General features: G+C 46.6%; 1 long non-coding RNA gene across 1 annotated transcript in view; it reads left to right on the top strand.

Annotated features, from left to right (window-relative positions):
- The window catches only part of LOC112544174 (uncharacterized), a 74,089-nt gene extending 51,558 nt beyond the window's left edge, over nucleotides 1-22,531 (top strand). The window contains exons 2-3 of the long non-coding RNA XR_012906611.1: nucleotides 17,727-17,867; nucleotides 22,016-22,531. This is a non-coding gene — a long non-coding RNA (uncharacterized LOC112544174). The remainder of the gene's footprint in view (nucleotides 1-17,726; nucleotides 17,868-22,015) is intronic.
- The last annotated feature ends 1,806 nt before the right edge of the window (nucleotides 22,532-24,337 follow it).

Genomic DNA, 24,337 nt, shown 5'->3' with positions numbered 1-24,337 from the left:
TATTTGTAATAAGGGCAGGAGTGGGGTCCTGCCCCGGAGCGAGAGCTGCGCTCCCTGGCCCAAGCATACCCTTGGCTTAGCTCCTTCACCTTGCTCCATACTTGGTTCAAGGGGCAGGGGTGGTATCCTCTTGGGCCAGAGCTTCAGCCGGAGCCCATAAATGTCCACATTACGCCTCCGGGAGTGGAGATCCTGCATAGCTTCCTCCTCCCCCCACAGCTCCAGGAGGGACAGGATCTCCGCCCTGGTTCAGGAAGGGGCCCAGCGTTTGGTGTCCCTGGGTGGGTCCTCTGAGACCTGGTACTGCTCACTGTGTGGGCCAGGGGGCTCTCGGGGAGCTTGGTCAACCTGGTCAGGATCACCTGTCAGAGACTCCAAGATCTACTGGTTGATCCCAATTTACTGGTTGGTGACCACTGGTGTAGCCAGAGTGTCCACCAGGGCACATGTGCTTTTTTTCTTGGAGGCCTCTTCTTTCAAAAAAATTCCCTCTTCCATGTCCACACACTCCTTTTTCAGAAAGAGCTCTTTTGGAAAAGGCATTCCTCCTTGTAGAATGAGGTTTACCAATGTCAGAAAACCCCCCTGCATTCTTCCAGTTTTCTTCTGAAAGAATGCAATAGCGGTGTGGATGTAAGTGAAGTTTTTTCAAAAAACAGCCATTTTTCAAAAAAACCCTGGCAGTCTAGACACACCTTAGACTACCTTTATCAGGCTTTGTTGATGGGAGGAAATTTACCAGCATTACTATACCAGAAAAGTTATACTGGATTGGCTGTGTCTAGACTGCATCCCTTTTCCGTAAAAGGGATGCAAATTAGACACATCGCAATTGCAAATGAAGCGGGGACTTAAATTCCCCCTGCTTCATTTGCATAAACATGGCTGCCGCTTTTTTCCGGCTCAGAGCTTTGCCGGAAAAAAGCGCCAGTCTAGATGGGGATCTTTCAGAAAATAAAGCCTTTTCCAAAAGATCCCTTATTCCTCTTAAAAAAAGGAATAAGGGATCTTTCAGAAAAGGCTTTATTTTCTGAAAGATCCGAGTCTAGACTGGCACTTTTTTCTTGCGAAGCTCCGAGCCAGAAAAAAGCGGCAGCCATTTTTATGCAAATGAAGCAGGGGGAATTTAAGTCCCCGCTTCATTTGCAATTGCGATGTGTCTAATTTGCATCCCTTTTACGGAAAAGGGATGCAATCTAGACACAGCCGATTAGTTAAACCACATTAAGTCTCTGTGTGAATTGATTTATTTTAGGATTAAGCTACATAGGACTGTCTTTCTCTATTGGATAACTGTGCAGCTTTTATTCCTCTTCCATGCTTTGCAAATTACCTCTCCTGTGCTTTGCAAATTATCTGAATATAATTGTGAGGGAAAGACAAAGGAAAAATGAGGCAGCAGACAGAGCATTGATGGTTGTTGTCCTGTATAATCTGGGGCCACATTAGCTGCTCATTCTAAACACTTAGGCTACGTCTACACTACAAGATTTTTGCATAAAAACTGCTGTTTTTGTGCAAAAAACGACAGAGCATCCACATCTCAAGTAAGCTCTTGCACAATTAAATGGGCAGTTAAATGACAGAACAGAGGGCTTTTTCCACCATAGGTAAACCTCCTTTTCTGAGGCATAACTGCTTTTTGCGCTACAGCTATTGTGCAAAAAGACAAGTGTGGATGCTATGGGAAAAAGCACAGATGAATGGCCATCAGAGCATTCTTAAGCAAGAGCGTCCAGCAGTGTGAATGCTCTCTTGCACAAAAGCACACCACTTTGGCGATATGCCTTGAGGTGTGGAAGAAGCATGTAGTGTAGACGTAGCCTTAGGGTACATCTAGACTGTGGTGCTATTTTGGGATCCTGGAGGTCTATTAAACTAGTCCATTATTTTGAAATAGATTTTGAAATAACGGGCTTGCTATCCCAATGTCCCTATAAACTTCGTTCCACGAGGAGTAAGGGACGTTTTGGAATAGTGGATTATTTCAAAATTAGATTTAAATAAGATGCACAATTTGCATAGCTCAAATTGCATATCTTATTTTGACCTATGAGTGCAGTGTAGATGCACCCTTAAGTCCTGAAGCAGTTGTGGGAGATGAACAGTTTTCCCTACAACCACCTAAAACAGGACTTCGCAGTGAGGTGGAATTTTAGTCAACTTAAAGTAAAACAGTTCTGCATGGCTGTGTGATTCAGGCCATGACATAACCTATCCAACTGATGTCACACTGAGTGTTGGATGCCTGACAGTACTAGGTATATTACAGGATCAAAGGTGATAGCTCCAAACTCTTGGCCCAATGGGTTCCTTTTAGTCAGTGTCTGTGTGCAGTGAAACTGGCAAAGTCTTCCACTCCTTCTCTTTATTTTGCAAAGCATTTGTCCATGTCTATTTATTGAACATTATGGATATTTTGGTTGAACTATGTATTGAAGCATGTTATATAGCTATTAAAATTCAGTCTTCCCTGTTTAATGCTAGAAAAGTATTAAATTAAATTTTCATCATCTTTGATGGAGTTTAATTTCTTTAGTCTATCAGTGTTTTCCAGGCAAGCCAAGTGTCACATTGAGACAGGATTTACATATTTATGAAATAATTTGTATTCAGGAGCATTGTTGAATGTTTTCAGAGGATATTTTTCCTTCATTAACATGTTTTAATTCATGAGAATATCCAGGTAACCTGCAAAACTGAATCCTACTGTATTATGGCCTACCCAAAACCAGAACTTTGTGAGTCCCTGAAATACTGATAATACTTTGCCCCTTCTGAGTGAAATACCACCATGTCAGAAGTTAATGGCTGCATGGGAATGAAGTATGCATATTTATGAGAAACTTGTCAGGAATTCTTTTATTTCTCAGAGAATGATGTCTGTTTTTCTTCTAATTTTTGACTCTGTGTGGGTTGAATGGATAATTTCCACCAGTAACAAGGTTTGATGGTGTCTCTGATTTCATTCTAAACTCTCCAGTTCATAGATTGATTTATATCACTCCATGATGCAGAATAATTTGTGCTGGACTTACGTTGGTTTTGGTTAAGTTATTTGTCAGGCGTTATGTTGTTTTTTTGTTTATTTTGTTTAAATAAAAATGAGTTTATGAATCAATTGAAAAGGTTTCAGGAAATAACTCCTCTTCCTCCTTAATAATGAATTTGGAAGGAGTTCCAGGGGGTTAAAGAAAGCCTCTGGGCCCAGCTATCCCTGACCCCACTTTATCTGCAACCAATGTCAGGCCTGAAGGAAGGAGAAAAGGATGTAGCCTGAGTCACTTTGGAGCTGACTCGCAGAGAGGCAGGAGCCTAGGTCAGTGGTCTAAAGACACGAATCTGAGCCTGTCCACTCAGCAGCCACGGGAGTAAGAAAGCCCACACCCTACCCTTCTGGGAAAAGGGGGGAACCTATGGAGAAGCCCCAGCTAAGGGGAAACTTAGGGACTTGAACAGGAAGTGGTTTGGAGTTTTTTGGCCAGGAACACAGGAAGCAGGGGCCCAGCACCTCTTCCCCTCTTCTTGCTCGCTGATTCAGTAGCCACTAGGCTACTCAGTTGCCAGGGACCCAGCCACGTGAACCAAGTAATTAGGAAAAGGCTGGAGAGGAAGCCCAGGAGGCTGAAGTCTCAATTTTTATCCCAGAACCCACAAGACACAGTAGAAATATTGAAAACTATTAAAATAATGAAATAAATAAAAGAAAAAAGCTTCATGCTTGCAATTGACTTTGCACAGATTCATCCCTTCATCCTGACAGAACCCCAGTCAACTCCGTGAGATTCTGTGTAGGGAACAAAAGTCTGCCCATGCAAAGCTAATTGCAGGATCTGGGCCTCAAGACTTATTTGAGAGAGACTGCCATTGACTTCATTGAGAGTTAATATTAATCCAAAAAGCTCAACAAGTACTTGAGATGTATCTCACCCAGAATGCCTGGACTTGAGCCAGGTTTGAAGGTGATAGAGTAATTCATCCGCATGTCCCCTCAGGCTTCTCCACACAGACTGCAATGGCAGCTGGGATGCCAATTGGTAAATTTAGCAGTTATGTGCATGTCTTTCTGCTTGGCATGGGACTGCCATCACCAGTTCCCTTCACAGAGGTTGCTGACCCACCATTTCTAGTTAGCTGAGACTGTCTAAGGAGTAAGTGATTCTGCAGAGATTAATTAACAGCTAACAAAAGGAGGCAAATGAATAAGCCCAGAATGGATGGGTCCAGGGCTAGCTGGCAGTTTGATTTGTTAAGTTTCATGTGAGTTGTGTGGGGAGAGGGGAAATCTGTCTTCTAGGTTTGCTTGTATTGTCTTTTCAAATCCACTATCATCCTCATAATTTCACAGGGGAGGGAAGTCCTTTTGTTCTTTATATGGAACCTCGTGTTAAAAGCCCATGTGAGCTGGTTTCCTCTGTTCAACAAAATTGGCAACATGAGCAGCTGCTTTCCTCCTCCTCCCCTGTACTTTCCTCCTCACCCACAAGTCAGCCTCTGTAGAGCACTCCTGCCACCGCACAGGGGACAATCTCTCTCTCTTTGATGTGACTGAACAGATTTAACAAACTACTTGAAAAGCAGCAGCAATTCCAACTGTGTGAACCAGTGTGGCTGAATGCTTCCTTGGCGTGTGATTGCTTTCATGGTCAGCATCTGAAGAGCTGCTAATGCTCTGCCCTGGACTGTATCCATTGGATGGTTAGAAGTGATTTTATGTTTCTAACACCAATTCTGCTGGTTACTCAAGTTGACTTCACAGACCTATCCACAGTGGCATCTCACTGCATGGAATGATTTAAAAACACAAAACCATAAAGCCAGGGTGTGATTTTGCATGGCACTTTCCTGACTACAGTGACCTCTGTTGTGAGCCCACTGACCAGGAAGCCAGAGGAAAAGAATCTCCTTTCTTGCCTGCACAGCTTAACCTTGCCACCAGACCCTGCATTGGAGGGGAGACCAGCTACACTATTGCTCCACGGTCAGGGAGTAGGCTGGGAGTAAGCACAGTTTCTGTTCTGCCTCCCTTCCAATTCCTCTTCTCCAAACCCACCTCCCCAAAATGTGCCAACTGACCCCCTTCACCTAGCATAATGAAACGGCTGATTCAGTTCATTCCCCCTTGGAAGCAAGGAAGTAGCACCTTGCCTGGGCTTCATCTACACTGCTGGTTTTGCCGGCAGATAGTATGCAAATGAGTATGTGAGTGCACAAATTATTAGCATATCACAGTGCCTCATTTGCATAATGTATTCATACCATTTTTGCACAAAGAGTTTTTGCCGAAAAAGAAGTAGTGTGATTGGTTTTTTTTGCACAAAATCTCCATTTTCCACAAGATCAATATGCCTCTGAAGCATAAGGATCCTGTCCACACGAATTTTTTTCCACAAAAACCCTCTGTGCAAAAATGGTGTGCATAAATTATGCAAATGAGGTGTTGCAATATGCTAATCCATGCCTTATTTGCATACTCACTGCTGGCAAAACCGGCCGTGTAGATGTAACCCCTGGGTGTTCAATAATATAGGTTACGTCTACACTATGAGTTTTCTCAGCAAAAAATATGCTAATGAGGGACTCATTTGCATGAGTCGCAATCTCATTTGCATATTTTTTGCTGATCCGTTTTTTCGCTAGGGTTTTTGTGCAAAAACAAGCAGTGTGGACATTTTCTTTTTGTGCAAAAGCCCCTTTTCCTGCAATATCCAGTAAAGGAGGTTTACCCATCTTGAGGGAAAAGGGGTCTTTGCACAAAAAGAAAATGTCCACACTGCTTGTTTTTGCACAAAAACACTAGCGAAAAAACGGATTGACAAAATATGCAAATGAGATTGTGACTCATGCAAATGAGTCCCTCATTAACATATTTTTTGCTGAGAAAACTCATAGGCTACGTCTAGACTACATCCCTTTTTCATAAAAGGGATGTAAATTAGACGTATCGCAATTGCTAATGAAGCGGGGATTTAAATCTCCCCTTCTTCATTAGCATAAAAATGGTTGCCGCTTTTTTTCAGCACGGAGCTTTGCCGGAGAAAAGCACCAGTCTAGACGCTGATCTTTCGAAAACTAAAGCCTTTTACGAAAGATCTCTTATCCCTCATTTCAAGAGGGATAAGAGATCTTTTGGAAAAGACTTTATTTTCTGCAAGATCAGCGTCTAGACTGGCACTTTTTTCCGACAAAGCTCTGTGAGGAAAAAAAGCGGCATTTTTATGCTAATGAAGCAGGGGAGATTTAAATCCCCACTTCATTAGCAATTGCAATACTTCTAATTTACATCCCTTTTACGAAAAAGGGATGTAGTCTAGACGTAGCCATAATGTAGACATAGCCCTAGTGTGTTCTGTTTCTTCCTAAGGAGAGGAAGAAGAATTTTAGTGTTATTATTTTAACTATATTTCAGAATGGATTTCTCTGAAAGTGGTGCCAGGAGAAATTCTTAATGACTTCAGAGAAATCAGACTTAAGAGTAACACTGTATCATCATATCACACATACCTTAGCAATGATATTTGTTTGATGGTTTTAGTGGAGAGCATATTCTCTGACCAAAACAGAAGTATTTATGTAATCATATCACAAAGAACCCAAAAGACCAGTGTCCTGCTGTTTGATGCCTATGTTCCAGAGACTGCACTGTTTAAAAGGGTTACTCCAGGAATAGAATGAACATCACCTTTTGTAAAACCTGGCTGGCTAAACAGGCTAGGCTAGGGTATCTATTTAATGTTGGTAAAACAATTAGATGGCATTATTTTCACACTTCCTTTTCACACTTGTTTTGTGTTGAGGGTTTTTTTGATTTTGGTCCAATTTGGCTCTCATTAATATTGGTGTAAATCAGAGGTATTTGCAATGAAGTTAATGGAGTACAACTGGTAGATGCAAAAAGAGATTCAAGACACGGGGTAGGGGCAGCTGTATGAGAGTGGGAGCTGCACAGGTTTTGCTCAATATCAATGCAGTTATTGTGATTGCCCAAATTTGGCAGTTGTGCACGAATACAACTAAAATCATCTATGTGCAGCAGCAGTGACTCAGTTTGAATGTGCAATCACAATTATGCATGCAAATTAGGTACCCATTTTACACATACTTACATGTCTAATTTTTTTAAAGAGGCCCATTCTTCTTAGTCGATTCAAGATGTAGTTTGAAATTTGTTTTATGTCAAACTATGTTCATGACTCTTCTAATATGACTGACAGAAAATGTCCTCTGTTCACAAAAGCAGGTTAACATTATAGAAGGAAAATGACAACAAAAAGCATCTTTAGAGTCCTTCATTTGGTTTTCTTCCAAGCCACAACAGCTGCAGTAGCTGATTAGTTTCATGTGGTGTCAGTTGCATTTTTATCCAGCGTGATCATGTTGTGTTTGTTTCCGTTTTTCAGACATGTCCTTGTTGCTAGTCCAGCTGTGTGCACCATTCAGCGCAATATATTACAAAACAGTTATCATGGCTGAGAGAGGTTAGCTGGCCAGGACAAAATAAGATTTTGTTGTGTTCTCTTGGACAGGTAGCTGTATTCTTAATTTAAACCATAGTTTTAAAATAGAAATGTCCAGGTTTCTTCTCTTTTCAAAGAATATCTGCTTGGAAGTCACTCTGGGTATGTCTACACATCAAAGTTAATTCAAAATAACAGCCTTTATTTCGAATGAACTTTAATAGTGTCTACATAGGCAAACCTCAATTCAAATTATTGAATTCGAAATAGCAGGGTGCTTAATTCAAATTTGGTAAACCTCATTCTACAAGGAGTAACACCAAACTCAAATTAGCTATTTTGAAATAAGTGCTGTGTAGACACTTATATCGAAATAGGGGGCCTCCAGCCTTCCCAGGGTGCCCTGGTGGCCACTCCAGCCTCAACCAAGAACTCTCCTCTCCCTCCCCTGCTCTTCCCAGAGCCCTTAAAGGGGTAGACTCTGGCCACAGTGCCTGTGCCAGCTCCAAGCCTGCCAGCCCAGAGCCAGCCATCACTGCCCCTGACCCAGTGGCCCCAAAACATGAGCCAGCAAGTCACTGGCAGCCATCCCTCCACCGCTCCCCAGGAGCAGTGTGCCAGCTCCCAGGATCCTGACAAAGGCTGGAGAAGGCGGGCGCCTTCCTGGTCCAGGGTGGAGATCATGGACCTTATTCAGGTTTGGGGGGGATGCCCCCAATGTCCGTGAACTCCACACTAGATGGAGGAACACGGCCGTCTATGGCAGGATAACTGCCAGCCTGGCCACCAAAGGCCACATGCGATCCCCTGAGCAGGTTTGCATGAAAATCAAGATGGTCCGGCAAGACCCCCCAACCTTGAGCCCTGAGCTTTCCCTCCCCCTTCTTCCCCTTGCTTCCCCCTTCCAGCTCCCTTCTTCCAGGTTTTACCCTCCCCTCTCCCACCTTCTCTCCTCCCCTCTCCTACCTCCTTTCCACAGTCTCACCAGAGTTTCATCCCCTCACCCCACCAGTTTTGTTAAATAAAGAGAGTTTGTGTTCATGAAAATACATGTATTTTATTTGACATCAGGAAGGGGGGTTAGGGAGGGGTAAGTGGAAGGACGTGAGGGAGGAATGAGGCACAAGTCTCCAGTGGGGCAGACCAGGGAGTGCTCCTCAGGGTGGGAGGTCTCCCGCAGGGCCTCCTGGATACTGACAGCCTTGCTAGCTCCAATTCCAGTTGTGCTTTCACCTTCCTGATAACTCCCCTGCATTCTTGAGCAATATATTTATGCTCCTCCCAAATCACCTGTCCAAGTTTCCACTTCTTGTAAGCTTCCTTTTTGTGTTTAAGCTCACCAAGGATGTTCCCAGTAAGCCAATCTGGTTGCCTACCATATTCGCTTTTCTTGCTGCACATCGGGTTGGTTTCTTCTTGTGCCTTTAATACGGCATCTTTAAAATACTGCCAGCTCTCCTGGACTCCTTTCCCCTTCATGTAAGCATCCCAGGGAATCCTGCCCATCAGTTCTCTGAGGGAGTCAAAGCCTGCTTTTCTGAAGTCCAGGTTGTGAATTTTGCTACTCTCCTTTCTTCCTTTGGTCAGGATCCTGAAATCTACCATCTCATGATCACTGCTTCCCAGGTTGTCACCCACCTCTGCTTCTCCTACTAGTTGCTCCCTGTTTGTGAGCAGCAGGTCAAGCTGTGCATGGCCCCTGGGTGGTTCCTTCAGCACTTGTACGAAGAAGTTATCCCCAACTTTCTCCAAAAACTTCCTGGATTGTCTGTGTACTGCTGTATTGGTCTCCCAACAGATATCAGGGTGATTAAAGTCCTCCTTGAGAACCAGGGCCTGATATCTAGAAGCTTCTCTCAGTTGTCTGATGAAAGCCTGGTCTATCTCATCCACCTGATCCGGAGGTCTACAGCAGACAACAACCACAAAATCACCCCTGTTGCTTCCACCTCTAAACTTAACCCATAGACTCTCAACAGGCTTTTCTCCTCCATATACTGAAGCTTCGAGCAATCATACTGCTCTCTTGCATTTTTTTTTTTTTTTTGGTAATTACAACTCTGTAATGTATTACATTAAATTAAAAATATGTACTCTCTACCATGTAGAGATATTCCTCTTGTGAGGCTGTTAGGAGACATCCTGAGGGTCAGTGCAATGTTCAGTTGTGTGTTGGAAATATTCCTTCAGACAGAGTCAGTGAAAATTGGTTTCAAGGTCACCACAGAAATGGATCCTACATGTAGGGTTGTGGGGCAGAAAGAGAATCCCCTAAATAGGACAGACTATTCAGCCAGGCTAAGTGTGTGGTTGGATAGATTAACAGTGCCGATAGGTGAGTTGAGGGTCCTAGATTTGTGCCCTGAGGCATGTAGGCGTTTAGATAGTTTATTGTCCTTTTCTTTTGTAGGAAAGTGAAGTGAGCATTGTGAGTGGCGTGTCTAAGTTCTTGTGAAGTTCAGCCACAAGGAAGTTTGTGTGGAAACTCATTTTGTATTAAAGTCTCTAGCACTGAGAGCTCCTTCTTGATTCACTTCTATTTGTTGTATAAGATGCTGATTTTTGTACATCAATTTACAGTTCAAGATTCTACTCCCATGTTTTAAGGATTTCTCTTCCTTTAGAAGAATATGCCACAGACAAAGTTAATCAGATTGTCTTTTGAGAATCCTTTTAACTGTTTTTTTTTCCACCTCAGTGTATTTACTTCTGGGAAAAGCCAATTATAAATAGCATTTCTTTCCTTAGACACTTCTGGCTCAGTGTGTGCAGATTTAGATAAGCAAGTCCCATTATCGCTAATGGAAAGTTTATCTCATCCTGTCCTTCCTCATCAAGCTGCAATTTGTTCTGTCCTTTCAAATATTCCTTTCTATACAGTCTTTGCTTTGCTATTTAGCATTCCATGTAGTTGCCTGCTGCAGCCAAAGCTTGGTAGGCAGAGTTAAATTGAATCTGTTACTACCAATGCTTGTAGTTAGCTATGCTGCTGGTTTGAATACAGATATATACTATCTTCTTCTTACACGGTATGCTGTTGATGTTAGCACAAAAATGCTGTCTTTTCAATCAGTTATCATTCTCGCAATGTTTGCCTGCCAGCACATTTATTTGGAGTTGATAGAACCTTTGTATTCTTCCCTTCTAAGAATGTTTGATTCTTATAAATAACCATGTCATCTAAATAAGAAGCTGTGTACTGGCTGTGGAGACTGAAAACGGGGTCCATTAGCTGTTGGAACATGGTGGGGGAGCCATGCAAACCAAAAGGCACAGTTCAGAATTGGAAGAGTCTAAAGGGGTTGGAGAATGCCATCTTCTTCTTAGACTTGGATCGGCCAGTTCTCTTTGGTTAAGTCCAGAGTGGGGATTTACTCCATCTCTCTGAGCCAATCAAGCAGATTATATCCAGAGCATGGGTTACACATTGAAATTTGACATCGCATTCATGTTATGGAAATCAATGCAAAAGTGGGTACTCCCATTAGGTTTGGGGACTAGGACCACCAGGCTTTTCCAGTCACTAAAGGACTCCTTGATTACCTCAACACCAGAATCAACAGGAGTTCCTGTCACATAGTTTCCCTTAGCTTCTGGGGAAGAAGTGGGGGTTCTCCTGCACCTTCACCCCTGGTTCCATCTGGATGTAATAGTCTTCCAGGTGAGTTTGGCCTGGTTTAGCCAAAAAGATGGACGAGAAAGTAGAAATCAGTTGTTGTGCCTGACATTTCTGTTTGGGAGTGAGATTGGATCTGGAAGTGTCTGCTCAGATCTGGTTTTGGTGGGTACGGAGTTAGTAGTAAATGTTTCTGGGTTCTCCAGGCTTTAAAGAGGTTTACATGGTAGATACATCAAACTTAAAGGTGAAATCATTTGCATTCCTGGAAAGGTGCACAAAAAAGGTCATTCTATATATAAGCTGGGCCTGAATTACTGTGGGGCTACATCTAGACTACATCCCTTTTTCGTAAAAGGGATGTAAATTAGACGTATCACAATTGCTAATGAAGCGGGGATTTGAATCTCCCCCGCTTCATTAGCATAAAAATGGCTGCCGCTTTTTTTCGGCACAGAGATTTGCCGGAGAAAAGTGCCAGTCTAGATGCTGATCTTGTGGAAAATAAAGCCTTTTCCGAAAGATCCCTTATCCCTCTATGAAATAAGGGATAAGGGATCTTTTGGAAAAGGCTTTATTTTGGAAAAGTACTCTTTCTCAAGAGGGCTTATCCCTGAGTGGGAGCGTCAAAGTATTTGCGCAAGAAGCACTGAATTCTTACATTAGAACGTCAGTGCTCTTGCGCAAATTAAAGCGGCCAGTGTAGACAGCTGGCAAGTTTTTGCGCAAAAGCAGTTGCTTTTGCACAAAATCTTGCCAGTCTAGACGCACCCCAATTGTTTAGCTCTGCAAGATAATTAACTGTTAACTGTTGATTAACTGTAAATACAGCTCATGCCAGGAGGGGAAGGCATCCGAGGTGTGGTTATGTAAATCCAATTCAGCCAGGGCTGATGGAGGATCAGTGTTGGAATGGAATGAGATGTATTGTAACTAATTTGAGGCTGTTGTGGGGGTCACAAATCATGCTACCCCTAAATGTGGGAACTGTAAAATATGACACCAGTGCTTGCAAGAGAGACACCATCATTGTAAGAGGTCTCTGAGGAACAAGCCTCCCCCTTGCCAGAATTAAGTGAACTGAGTTGGGGGGGGAAGGGCTTGAGGCAACCTGCTTCATGCCTGCCAGGTGCGAGCTGTAAGGCTGGCTCAACCTGCCCCTTTCCCCCCTGGTTTTAAGGACAGACTTAAAGCAGACTACATGAGGAGTCTTTTTGTTAGTCTGCTGGAAGCTGGCCAGCCTAGGTGGTGGCTAAAGAGTTGAAATCACTAAGGCTATGTCTACACTGGCAAGATTTTGCGCAAATACTTTTAATGCAAGAGTTTTTGCGTTAAAAGAATTTGTGCAAGAGAGCGTCCACTGGCATGTGCCTTTGCGCAAGAGATGTGCTTTTGTGCAAAAGCATCCATGCCAGTGTAGATGCTCTCTTGTGCAAGAACGCTCTAATGGCCATTTTAGCCATCGGGCTTTCGTGTGCAAGAAATTGATGTTACCTGTCTATACTGGCCACTTGCGCAAGAGGACTTATTCCTGAGCGGGAGCGTCAGAGTATTTGCAAAAGAAGCACTGATTTCATACAGTAGAATGTCAGTGTTCTTGCGCAAATACTCGTGGCCAGTGTAGACAGGCGGCAAGATTTTGTGCAAAAGCAGCCGCTTTTGCACTTAATCTTACCAATGTAGACACAGCCTGGCTGTGTCTAGACTGGCCACTTTTTCTGGATAAGTGGTAACTTGCCAGCTAACTACACTGGCCGCTTGAATTTCCGCAAAAGCACTGACGACCTCATGTAAGATTGTCAGTGTTTTTGCGGAAATACTATGCTGCTCCTGTTCGGGCAAAAGTCTTTTTCCGAAAAAATTTTGCGCAAAAGGGCCAGTGTAGACAGCAGAGATTTGTTTTCCGCAAAAAAGCCCCGATCCCAAAAATGGCGATTGGGGCTTTTTTGCGGAAAAGAACGTCTAGATTGGCCACGGATGCTTTTCCACAAAAAGTGCTTTTGCGGAAAAGCGTCCTGCCAATCTAGATGCGCTTTTCCAAAAATGCTTTTAACGGAAAACTTTTCAGTTAAAAGCATTTCTGGAAAATCATGCCAGTCTAGACTTAGCCCCTAAGAGCTGAAATCACTGGTTTGGTTGGGAGCCAGTCCCATTGCAGCCTGTGGAGCGGCTGGTGGGAGCAGATGGTAGGAGCGGCGGAAGGTGACCAGCAGAGCGGCTGGCGGGAACAACTGGCAGGCGGCCAGTAGGAGCAGCACAAAAGTGGCATAGCCTCAGGCTCACGAAGTTGTCATCAGGATGATGTGTCAGGGTCTGCACTGACTGGACAGAACTGTAAGTGGGGCGGTTGACGTGGGGTATGGAGAAAGTTTGGGTAAATGAACGGAACCCTTACCTTGTTGGACTGGTGAGCCTGAGAAGCAAAAGACATTGCTCAATCCTTTTGAGCTGGGACAGTTACTCATGGGGGAGGGGGCTACAAACTCTGTTTGTGGTATTTTCCCAAGATAATGCCATATGACTTCTCTCTCTCTTTCATTAGGAGTTTCTTTTCTACACTAGGGCTGTGTCTACACTGGGCCACTTATTCCGGAAAAGCAGCCACTTTTCCGGAATAACTTGCCAGCTGTCTACACTGGCCGCTTGCTTTTCCGGAAAAGCAATAACGATCTACTGTACAATTGTCAGTGTTTTTCCGGAAAAACTATGCTACTTCCGTTCGGGCAAAAGTCCTTTTCCAGAAAAACTGTTCCGGAAAAGGGCCAGTGTAGACAGCACAGTAGTCTTTTCCACAAAAAAGCCCCAATCGCGAAAATGACGATCAGGGATTTTTTCCGGAAAAGCACATCTACATTGGCCACAAACGCTTTTCCAGACAAAGTGCTTTTCCGGAAAAGCATCCTGCAAATGTAGACGTGCTTTTTCCGGAAATACTTATAATGGAAAACTGTTCCGTTTTAAGCATTTCCGGAAAAGGGTGCCAGTGTAGACGTAGCCTCAGACTCTGTGCTTGCAAGTGGGGAAGCTTTGCCTCTCAGAGGCACCTAGGGGAGTGTGAATTTCCCAGGCTACTTGGTGGGGGCTCGAGCCAGTTTTGTGTGAGATGGACCTCTAGACATTGAACCCGGCCCTGGTTGCTGCCGGGCCTACCCAGCAGAAGGGTTACATATATTTGTGTGTGTGTGTGTGTGTGTGAGATAGAGAGAGAGAGAGAGAGAATTACAGGCTAACTTGGAAACTGATGGTTAATGACTGAGAAAATGTGACTACCAAAAGGAAGTTCATCAGAACATACTGAGCATAAGTAAAAGGCAAACAGATAAACAGAAACAACATCTGCATCTAATTACCCTGTACAACCAAGAAGTAAGGAGGGGGGTATGGAAAACAATACACAAAAACAAAAGCTCCATGATACTCTTGCCCTGTAGAAATAGGGTTTTGATCCAACATTCCAGATTCTGTCCCTAGGTATCTAAATGAAAGAAGAACAGAAGTGACCCCCTACACACAGTGGCTGTCTACACACTGGGCCACTTATTCCGGAAAATCAGTCGCTTTTCTGGAATAAGCTGCAAGCTGTCTACACTGGCCCTTGAATTTCCGGAAAAGCAACGATGCTGTATTGTACCAAATCAGCCACTATTCCGGAAAAACTATTCTGCTCCCACTCGGGCATAAGTCCTTATTCCGGAACACTGTTCCGGAAAAGGGCCAGTGTAGACAGCCCAATAGTCTTTTCTGGAAAAAAGCCCCGATCGTGAAAATGGCGATCGGGGCTCTTTTCCGGAAAAGCGTGTCTACATTGGCAACAGACGCTTTTCCGGAAAAAGGGCTTTTCCGGAAAAGCAGCCTGCCAATGTAGACGCTCCTTTTCCGGAAAAACTGAAAACGGAATAGTATTCCGTTTTAAGCATTTCCGGAAATTCATGCCAGTGTAGACACAGCCAATGTGTCAACACAAAATGCAAAACTTATTTCTATTCAAACTGCATTTTCATTGGCCTTTGGATCTAAGACTATTTGAAATATATTTGAATAGAAATATATCAATCACTATTTAAAAGAACAACAAAAAATCCCACACCCTTGAATCTGTAGAACACTTTTATGTCCTAGAGGATCTCAAAGTATTTTATGCGTGTAATTCTCTTCTCCACTAGCTCAAGTCATTATCATGCACTAGTCAGGAAATGTGTAAGAGGGGAAAGAGAGAGGGGCTTCATGTTATTTGTTTGCAATTACATCTTAAGGCCTATAAGTTAACCAATTTTTAATCCATGTAATATGCACTATGTTTATTTTTGTATATTTCTAGTTTCTTAATCAAAATGTCAAGTGGAACCAAGTCAAATATCTTACAGAAGTCTTAGTATATAAAATCAACAGTATTACCTCTCTTAACCAAACTTGTAACCTCTTAAAAAATAGACAAGATCTAAGTTCTATAAAGCAGTGTAATTTGGCATTAATTATATCACTTTCGTTGACTCCATTTTAATAGAGCCTGGTATCAGTTACTTCATGATTTTCCCTTGAATCAATGTCAAACTAAGTCATTTTGGCCCATCTTGTTTACTCATGTCACATTGTTTACCATTTTGAAATATGGGAGTGATACTGGCTTTCTTTCAGTCCTCTAGAACTTTCCAGTTTTCCAAGATTTACTAGGAGTCAGTGTTATGGTCCAGAGAATTCCTCAGCTGATTCTTTTAACACTCTTCGATGCTGATTTTAAAATGTCTACCTTAGAATAGCTGTTGTTTAACAACTTTCTGAGATACTGTTGGAATTGAAACTTTTCTATCATCTGGCTTTTTCCCAAATATAGGACAGAAATAGGTATGGAACACATCTGCCTTATCTGTATTTTATTGATAATTCTACCATTTCCGTTTACTAGTGGGCTACGTCTACACTGGCATGTTCTTCTGCAAAAACTCTTCCAGAAGAGAGCATCTACAATGGCATGTGCTTTTGCACAAGAGATGTGCTTTTGCGCAAGAGCATCCATGCCAGTGTAGATGCTCTCTTGCACAAGAAAGCTCTGATGGCCATTTTAACCATAGGGCTTTCTTGCACAAGAAATTCATGTTGCCTGTCTACACTGGCCTCTTCTGGAAGAGCTCTTGCACAAGAGGGCTTATTCCTGAGCGAGAGCGTCAGAGTTCTTGTGCAAGAAGCCCTGATTTTATACATTAGAACGTCAGTTTACTTGCGCAAGAACTCTCAGCCAGTGTAGACAGGCAACAAGTTTTTGCGCAAGAGCGGCCGCTTTTGCACCAGATCAAACCAGTGTAGACACAGCCGTGGATTAATACAATTTTTAGGAATTCTTTTGTTCTAATGAAGAGAAACTGAGCATGGAGGGAGATTTTCCTTTAGATCAGACACCATCACTGGTGTTTGGTTCCTGGAACACCCCTCCCTCCCCCCAGCAACTAAGCGCAATAGAGTTCCACGTGCACATCTACACTGCACAACTATTTTGGGATACTGGAGGTATGTTTTCTGTCTCTTCTCCTTTTCCTCCTGGAAAGGGAGCATGTTTTAAACCTCTCATTTTTATTTCAAATCACTCCATAGCCTACAGATTATATGCTTATCCAGAAGCTTTCATCTTGTAACAGGTTATGATCACAGAAGTCCCCTTGGGATTGTTCCCTGATTGCTCCACAGACACCTGCCTTCTCACTCTCTGGGTCTCTCCCTGTCCTGCTGGGCCAGATCCTCTGGCCTCCTCCAGATAAGGCACAGATTTGGGATCATCTCCCCTCTCTGCAGAGCAACACAGACACAGAACTACTTCAGCTTTGAGGGGGTGCAGTTCTAGGGGCACAGCACCCAAGAAACCAACTTCCAAATGGGATCAACTTCCCTACCCCCAAATTTCTCTGTGTATAAGTTTTACATAGGGAAAGGTCATGAAGATGTTCACCTTTTTTATCAGCTAAAGAGAGAGATGCACGTTGGTCATTTCCCCTCAGGTAAAAATTATTTATACTGGGCCCCATAGTAAACAAAAGTGTTTTTATTAAGTACAAATAGTAGGATTTAAGTTGTTGCAAGTGAAAACGGACAGATCAAAGTAAGCTACAAAGTTAAAATGAAAAGAGAATCCATAGTTAGTCATAATGGGCAAAATCAGGTCCCAGGCCTGGATCCAGCCAGCCAAGCATTTCTCTCTATCCCACCAGCTGATTAGCAGAGGGTGCATATTTACAGCTAACAGCATGTGTTCAGTTGTCCCTCCCCTACCTTGCTCTGTCCTGCATCCGAACTGCTCCCAGGATTCTCCAGATACCTGTGCAGATTGGGGGCTGGTGTGTTTTAGAGTGGAGGGGAGTGGGGAATGCTGAAATCAGAGAATCCCCCTGCCCCTGTACTCCATCTCTGTAAAGCAGGAGTCAGAAAGAGGGAGACACACAAAGGAGCTGCTCCAGTTTGAAGAATAGATGGTAAGTGCTAGCCTGTGACCACATACCAAGTGGCCTTCTTGTGAAAATTATTGCCTACTCCTGTCCTAATTTAATGAAAAAAACGTATTGTAAGCAGATTCTTACTTTAAAGATCTGTGCTTATTTCAAGCATAATCTGCAGGCAAGATATTCTTTTACCCTGATCTGAGTCTCTAGCTCTTTGTATTGTTTCAGGATTTTCCAGGCCATCTGAAGACAAAGGGATGATCACTTCCCATTGCTTAAGTGGACCTTTTGCCTGGGCAGGAACCCTTTTTTCTACGCCCACCTATTCCATGGAAAGTTCCCAGGATCAAGATGGAATCCCAGTACAAGGTAGAATGGTCACATGTCTCACTAGTCCAAACACTGTTGGATTTACAGGAAAAACAAGGCTGTTTACAAGTTAAGCTGATTACCAAGTCATTAAGGCTTCCCTTCCCAGCCATCCCGAGCATCAATAATGGATCTCATTAGCACATTTAAAACCATAAACAGTCTCATACTTTATATTTCTAACTTGTCGGACAAGAATGATGCATGCATCAAAACAGGAGATACAGATACAGCCGATTGTAACATTAACATTGAGAGGTTACACATTACGCATATTTATACTCATAAGCCAAGTTCCATAAAGCATGGGGAGGGGAGATGATCAAACATTTAGCCGTGGTTTCTTGCTCTGATTCTCTGTAAGTTTCAGAGGAGGGAAGCTAATAGGCCTGATGTAGATCACAGACTGGTACAAAACCAGCGTATCTCTATGAACTTCAATTTATTTATGTCACTGGAAGGGAGATCATAGCCAGGCCCATTCACTCAAGCAAAGTCGGAAGAAATAGCTTTGGAAAGAGAGCATGGGCAGAAAGGGGATTGTGGGCCCAAGGCCTAGGAGTTTTCCACATTTTTTTAAAACAAATGGGGAAAGACACCAAGAGCCCTCTCCCCCACCAAAAAAAAAAAAAAATCAGGGCTGCCAAGGGGGAGGAAGGGAGCAATTGCCTTGGGGCCTGGGGATTTAAAAGGCACTGGGGCTCATAGCCACCGCTACTGCTACTGTGGGCTGTTTAAATTAGGGATGTAAGGGTATGTCTACACTACAGCGCTATTTCTAATTAACTAAATTCGAATTAGTTAATTCAAATTAAGCTAATTCGAAATAGCGCATCTACACACAAGAACTAATTTGAAATAGCATTTTTCTAATTCAAAATAGTGTGTCCAGATTGAGTGGACCCTGAATTGAAGGTAAGGCTGGCCAGAACCAGTGCCAAAAGGGCATCAGAGTCGGACTTAGTGTGTGGGGCTGCTGCCTCAGGCTAGCCGAGGTCTGTGCTTAAAGGGACCTGATTCCCCATCCCGGACAGACAGTTCTCAGGTTTCTCTGCTGAGGGACAGCAAAGCATTTGTGTCTCGGAGTGCTCTGCTAGCCCTCACTCGGGACACCATGGCACTCTGCAACATGGAACTAGACCTGCCCCCGGGGACTCTGCTGCGTCTCGCGGACACGTTGCCAGCAGCCTGGCTGCACTGTCTGCAGGCTGCCATCCAGGAGGACCATCGAGGGGCTGTCAGGATCCAGGGGGCCCTGTGGGAGAGCATCTACTCTGAGAAGCGCTACCAGTCTCCCCGGTGTGCCCCACTGGGGGGTTGTGCCCCATTCCTCCCTCTCCTCCTTCCACTTACCCTTCCCTAGCCCCCCCTTCCTGATGTCAAATAAAAGACACATATTTTCAAAAATAACAACTCTCTTTATTCAACACAACTGGGGAGAGGGAATGAAACTCTGGGGAGACAGGGGAAAGGAGGTAGGAGAGGGCAGGAGAAAGGGGAGGGGGAAAACTGGGAGGAGGGAGCTGGAAGGGGGAAGCAAGGGGGAAAAGGAGGAGGGGAAACTCAGGGATCAGGGGTGGGGGTATCGCCGGTCCATCCGCCTCCCAGCACGGCAAGGGAGGGGGCCTCGGTGTCCCCGGGATGATGGGTTGGAGGGTGTGGAGATTGAGGAGGAGTGTGTGGAGGTTGAGGAGGAAGAGGTGGGGGGGCAGGAGTGGGAGGAGGGACAGTTGTTGGGGGGGCAGCAGGCACAGGACCGGCATAGGGTAAGAGGAGAGGAGTTTTCCTGGTTTGGCCCAGAGTGGCCACTAAGGGGAACTTGGGAAGGGCTAGCTTCCAGCTAGTTCGAATTAAGTGGCTACACAGCCCTTAATTTGAACTACTTAATTTGAACTAGGCATTAGTCCTCATAGAATGAGGTTTACCTAGTTCGAATTAAGCGCTCCACTAGATAGAATTAAATTCAAACTAGCAGTTTGCATGTATAGCTGCTATTAAAGTTAATTCGAACTAACGGCTGTTAGTTCAAATTAACTTTGTAGTGTAGACATACCCTAAGTCACTTCCAATAGTCAACTACCAGATAAGCTTACGCTTATTGGGTAGTCACATGACTACTTAACTACTTGCTTCCCCTTCCCACCTCACCCCGCCATTGCCTCTGTATCAGAGGCAGCAAGGTGGGAGAAGCAGGCGCCAGTGCTGCAGGAAGCCAGCTTTAAATACGGTTCCCCCCAGCACCATCTCTGCAGTGTGGGGAAGGGGAGCAGATAAGGCAGAGCTGCAGCAGTCCTGGAGCCAGTGAGAGCTGGGACTGCTCAGTCCTGGTTTATGCCGCCCCTGGGAGCTAACCCCGCTGCAGCTCTCTACACTTTAAGGCTGTGTCTACATTGGCACCCCTTTCCGGAAAAGGGATGCTAATGAGACCAGTCGGAATTGCAAATGCCGCGGGGGATTTAAATATCCCCCGCGGCATTTGCATGAACATGGCTGCCGCTTTTTTCCGGCTCGGGGTTTTGCCGGAGAAAAGCTCCAGTCTAGACGGGATCTTGCGGAAAATAAGCCCTTTTCCGCAAGATCCCTTATTCAAGTAGGAATATTGTGCTCTTACTACATTTAGGGTGTGTCTTTCTGGAAAAGGGATGCTAATGAGACCAGTCGGTATTGCAAATGCCGCGGGGGATTTAAATATCCCCCGCGGCATTTGCATGAACATGGCTGCCGCTTTTTTCCGGCTCGGGGTTTTGCCGGAGAAAAGCTCCAGTCTAGACGGGATCTTGCGGAAAATAAGCCCTTTTCCGCAAGATCCCTTATTCAAGTAGGAATCTTGTGGAAAAGGGCTTATTTTCCGCAAGATCCCGTCTAGACTGGAGCTTTTCTCCGGCAAAACCCCGAGCCGGAAAAAAGCGGCAGCCATGTTCATGCAAATGCCGCGGGGGATATTTAAATCCCCCGCGGCATTTGCAATACCGACTGGTCTCATTAGCATCCCTTTTCCAGAAAGACACACCCTAAATGTAGTAAGAGCCCAGCAGTTCTTACTACATTAGGGTCTGTCTACACTACAAAGTTAATTTGAACTAACAGACGTTAGTTCGAATTAACTTTCATAGCGTCTATACATGCAAACTGCTAGTTCGAACTTAATTCGAACTAGCGGAGTGCTTAATTCAAAGTAGGTAAACCTCATTCTACGAGGACTAACGCCTACTTTGAATTAAGTAGTTAGAATTAAGGGCTGTGTAGCCACTTAATTCGAACTAGTGGGAGGCTAGCCCTTCCCAGCTTGCCCTGGTGGCCACTCTGGGCACAACCAGGGAAACTCTTCTGCCCCCCTCCCGGCCCCGGAGCCCTTAAAGAGCCATGGTCTGGCTACGGTGCCCATGCCAGTTGCAAACCTGCCAGCACCCAGCCAGCAGACCCTGCACCTGGCACGGGATGAGCCAGCCACCTGCTGCCACCCAGCCCTCCACCTCTTCCCAGGGCCAGGCTGGCGGCTCCCAGGAGCCTGCCTGGGCCCGCAAGAGGCGGGCGCCCGCCTGGTCTAGTGCGGAGATCATGGACCACATCGAGGTTTGGGGGGAAGCCTCCAATGTCCACAATCTCCGTACTAGCCACAGAAACACAGCCCTCTACAGCCTGGCCGCCAGAGGCCACATGCGGACCTGAGAGCAGGTCCGCTGCAAAATTAAGGACCTGCGGCAGTCCTACTCCAGGGGCCGACCCGGAGGCCTGCCCCCATTATGAGGCCCTGGACCACATACTGGGGGCTCACGCAGTGCATGCCCCCCGGGTGGTGATCGACCCCAGGGCAGAGGGACCCGTCCTGGACACGGAGGAGGAGGACGCCGAGAGACAGGAGCTTGTAGGGAGCCTGCCCAGGATCCAGGATCCCTGAGGCACACCAAAGAGCACATCGCCTGTGCCATCCGAGGCCGGGGAGGGCTCCACATGTGAGTGCCATCATGTTCCCCTTATGTGTACAGGGAGGTAGGGGGAGAGGGAGCCCAGAGACTGTGCGCCTGGGCCTTGCCCACCATGGAGCAGCAGCTGGGTGTCATGCAGGGGCCTTGGCCTTGCAGAGCGGGGTTGGGTTTCACCCACCTTGTCCCCAGGGAGAACTGACCACTGCTCTTGTTTCACCACAGCCGCAGCACCTGGGACTGCAGGGCGCACCACCCCACCTGCAACAGCCACCCGCACCCGGGCCAGAAGGCGCACCAGGAACCAGGAGGAGTACCAGCGGTGGCACCTGCGACTACTGGAGCACCAGATCTGCATCTAGGAGCACTGGGTCCGGGAGGATCTGCGGCTGCGGCAGCGGAGCTTGGAGGTGCTAGAGGAGCAAGCCGTGCCCTCAGAGGTCACCTCCAGACCCTGGTGGACAGGTTCCTGCCTCCTTCTGCTCCAGCCCCTGCGGCCGCCCCAGCTCTCGCTCCTTCTCCCACCCCTGCTACCCCTCCCACTTTCTCCGCACCCCCTGTCCTTCCTGCCCCACCCTCCACACCCACTCCCCCCCAACGCCCCCACACATGCAGTGCTGCGAGAAGGGAGAGCCAGCAGGACCCCCAACCCTGAGCTTTACCTTCCCTTCCTCCCTTTCCACCCCCTTCCAGCTCCCTCCTCCCAGGTTTCCCCCTCCCCTCTCCCACCCGTCCTCCTCCCTCCCCCACCCCAGTTATGTACAATAAAGAGATTTTTGTTGGCAAAACAGATGTCTTTATTTGACATTAGGAAGGCGGGTTAGGGGGGGAAAGGGGAAGGAGCGGAGGGTGGAAGAAGGCCCCAGTGGGGCATGCAGAGAGAGTTCAGTCCTCCTCCACGTGGAAGCTCTCCCGCAGGGCTTCCCGGATCTGGACGGCCCCCCCACTGGGCCTCCCGGATGGCAGCGGTGCGAGGCTGAGCGTACTGGCCAGCCATGTGGTCAGCCTCAGCCATCCAGGCTGGCAGGAAAGCCTCACCCTTCCATTTGCTTAAATTGTGCAGCACACAACATGCTGCCACCACAGGAGGGATATTGTGCTCAGCGAGGTCGAGGTGGGTGAGGAGGCACCTAAATCATGCTTTCAGGCATCCGAAGGCCCCCTTGACCATGATGTGGGCCCTGATGAGCTTGGCATTGAAGACCTGCTGGGAGGGGTTGAGGTGACCTGTGTACAGCTTCATCAGCCAGGGCTGTAGCAGGTAGGCCGTATCCCACACCAGGCAGACGGGCATGTTCACATCCCCGACCCTGATGTGGCGGTCGGGGAAGAAGGTCCCGACGTGCAGCCTCTGGCACACGGAGGAGTTCCGGTACACCCGTGCGTTGTGTACCTTGCCAGACCAGCCCACATTAATGTCCGTGAACTGTCCCCAGTGGTCACACATGGCCTGCAAGAGGACGGAGAAGCACCCCTTGCGGTTCACGTACTGGGAGGCCTGGTGTTCCGGGGCACGGATGGGGAGGTGCGCCCCATCGATGGCCCCCCCACAGTTGGGAAAGCTGAGGGCGCCAAACCCCTGGATGATCACGTCCGGGTTGGCGAGGCGGACCACCCTGCAGAGCAGCACCCGGTTGCTGGCCTTGACCACCTGCAGAGAGACACAGCAAACCGCGAATCACTGGGGCGCCCGGGTGGCTGGGAGTGTTCATTCCCTGGCACTGCCCCACGCCCCACGCTCCACTCCCGGAAGCAACCCCCGTGGGCAGCATGCAGTACGGCTGGGACATACCGAACCCTCCAGTGCGGGGCACTTTCACCTCCTCCCCCCACGTTTTCCTTAGGGCGTCCCATCTCCTCCTTGCAGTCCTCCTCAGCCCAGTAGCTGGTGGGTGCCGTACCTGCATGAGCACTGCTCCAACGGTGGATCTCCCCATGCCGAACTGGTTTCCAACGGATCTGTAGCTGTCCGGCGTTGAGAGCTTCTATAGGGCGATGGCAACATGCTTCTAGAGGGGGAAGGCGGACCTCATGTGAGTGTCCCATCACCACAGAGCAGGGTGAGCCACTCGCAGAGCTCCAGGAAGGTGTCCTTCTTCATCCTGAAGTTCTGGATACACTGTTGGTCTTCCCAGCGCTCCAGGATGATGCGGTCCCACCAGTCGCTGCTGGTGTACAGACGCTAGATGCGGCAGGACACGCTGGCATCCGGGTGCTGCTGCTGCTCCTCCACAACCCCCGGGGAGGCCAGGGAGAGAGGCAGGGGGCTGACATGCACCAGATGGTGCAAGGCAGCCTCCACCCATTGCTAGCAGGCTTGCAGCAGCAAGTCCAAAAACTGGAGCAGCATGCCCAGGGCGAGCTCTGGCTCCATGGTGCCAACTGCGGCAGCATCCCCAGTGGGAACCACTGACACAGGCAGGCAGAGAGAAAAACGCTTTGCTGTCCCTCGGTGAGGTAGGCAAGCAAGCGGAAAAGCTGAGAACCGGCTGTCCAGGGGGATCCCTTTAAGCACGAGCCTCAGATAGCCTCAAGCAGCATCCACAC

This window comes from Pelodiscus sinensis, chromosome 11 (assembly GCF_049634645.1).
Source record: "Pelodiscus sinensis isolate JC-2024 chromosome 11, ASM4963464v1, whole genome shotgun sequence".
Lineage (NCBI taxonomy): Eukaryota > Metazoa > Chordata > Testudines > Trionychidae > Pelodiscus > Pelodiscus sinensis.
This window is presented reverse-complemented; position numbering and strand designations above follow the sequence as displayed.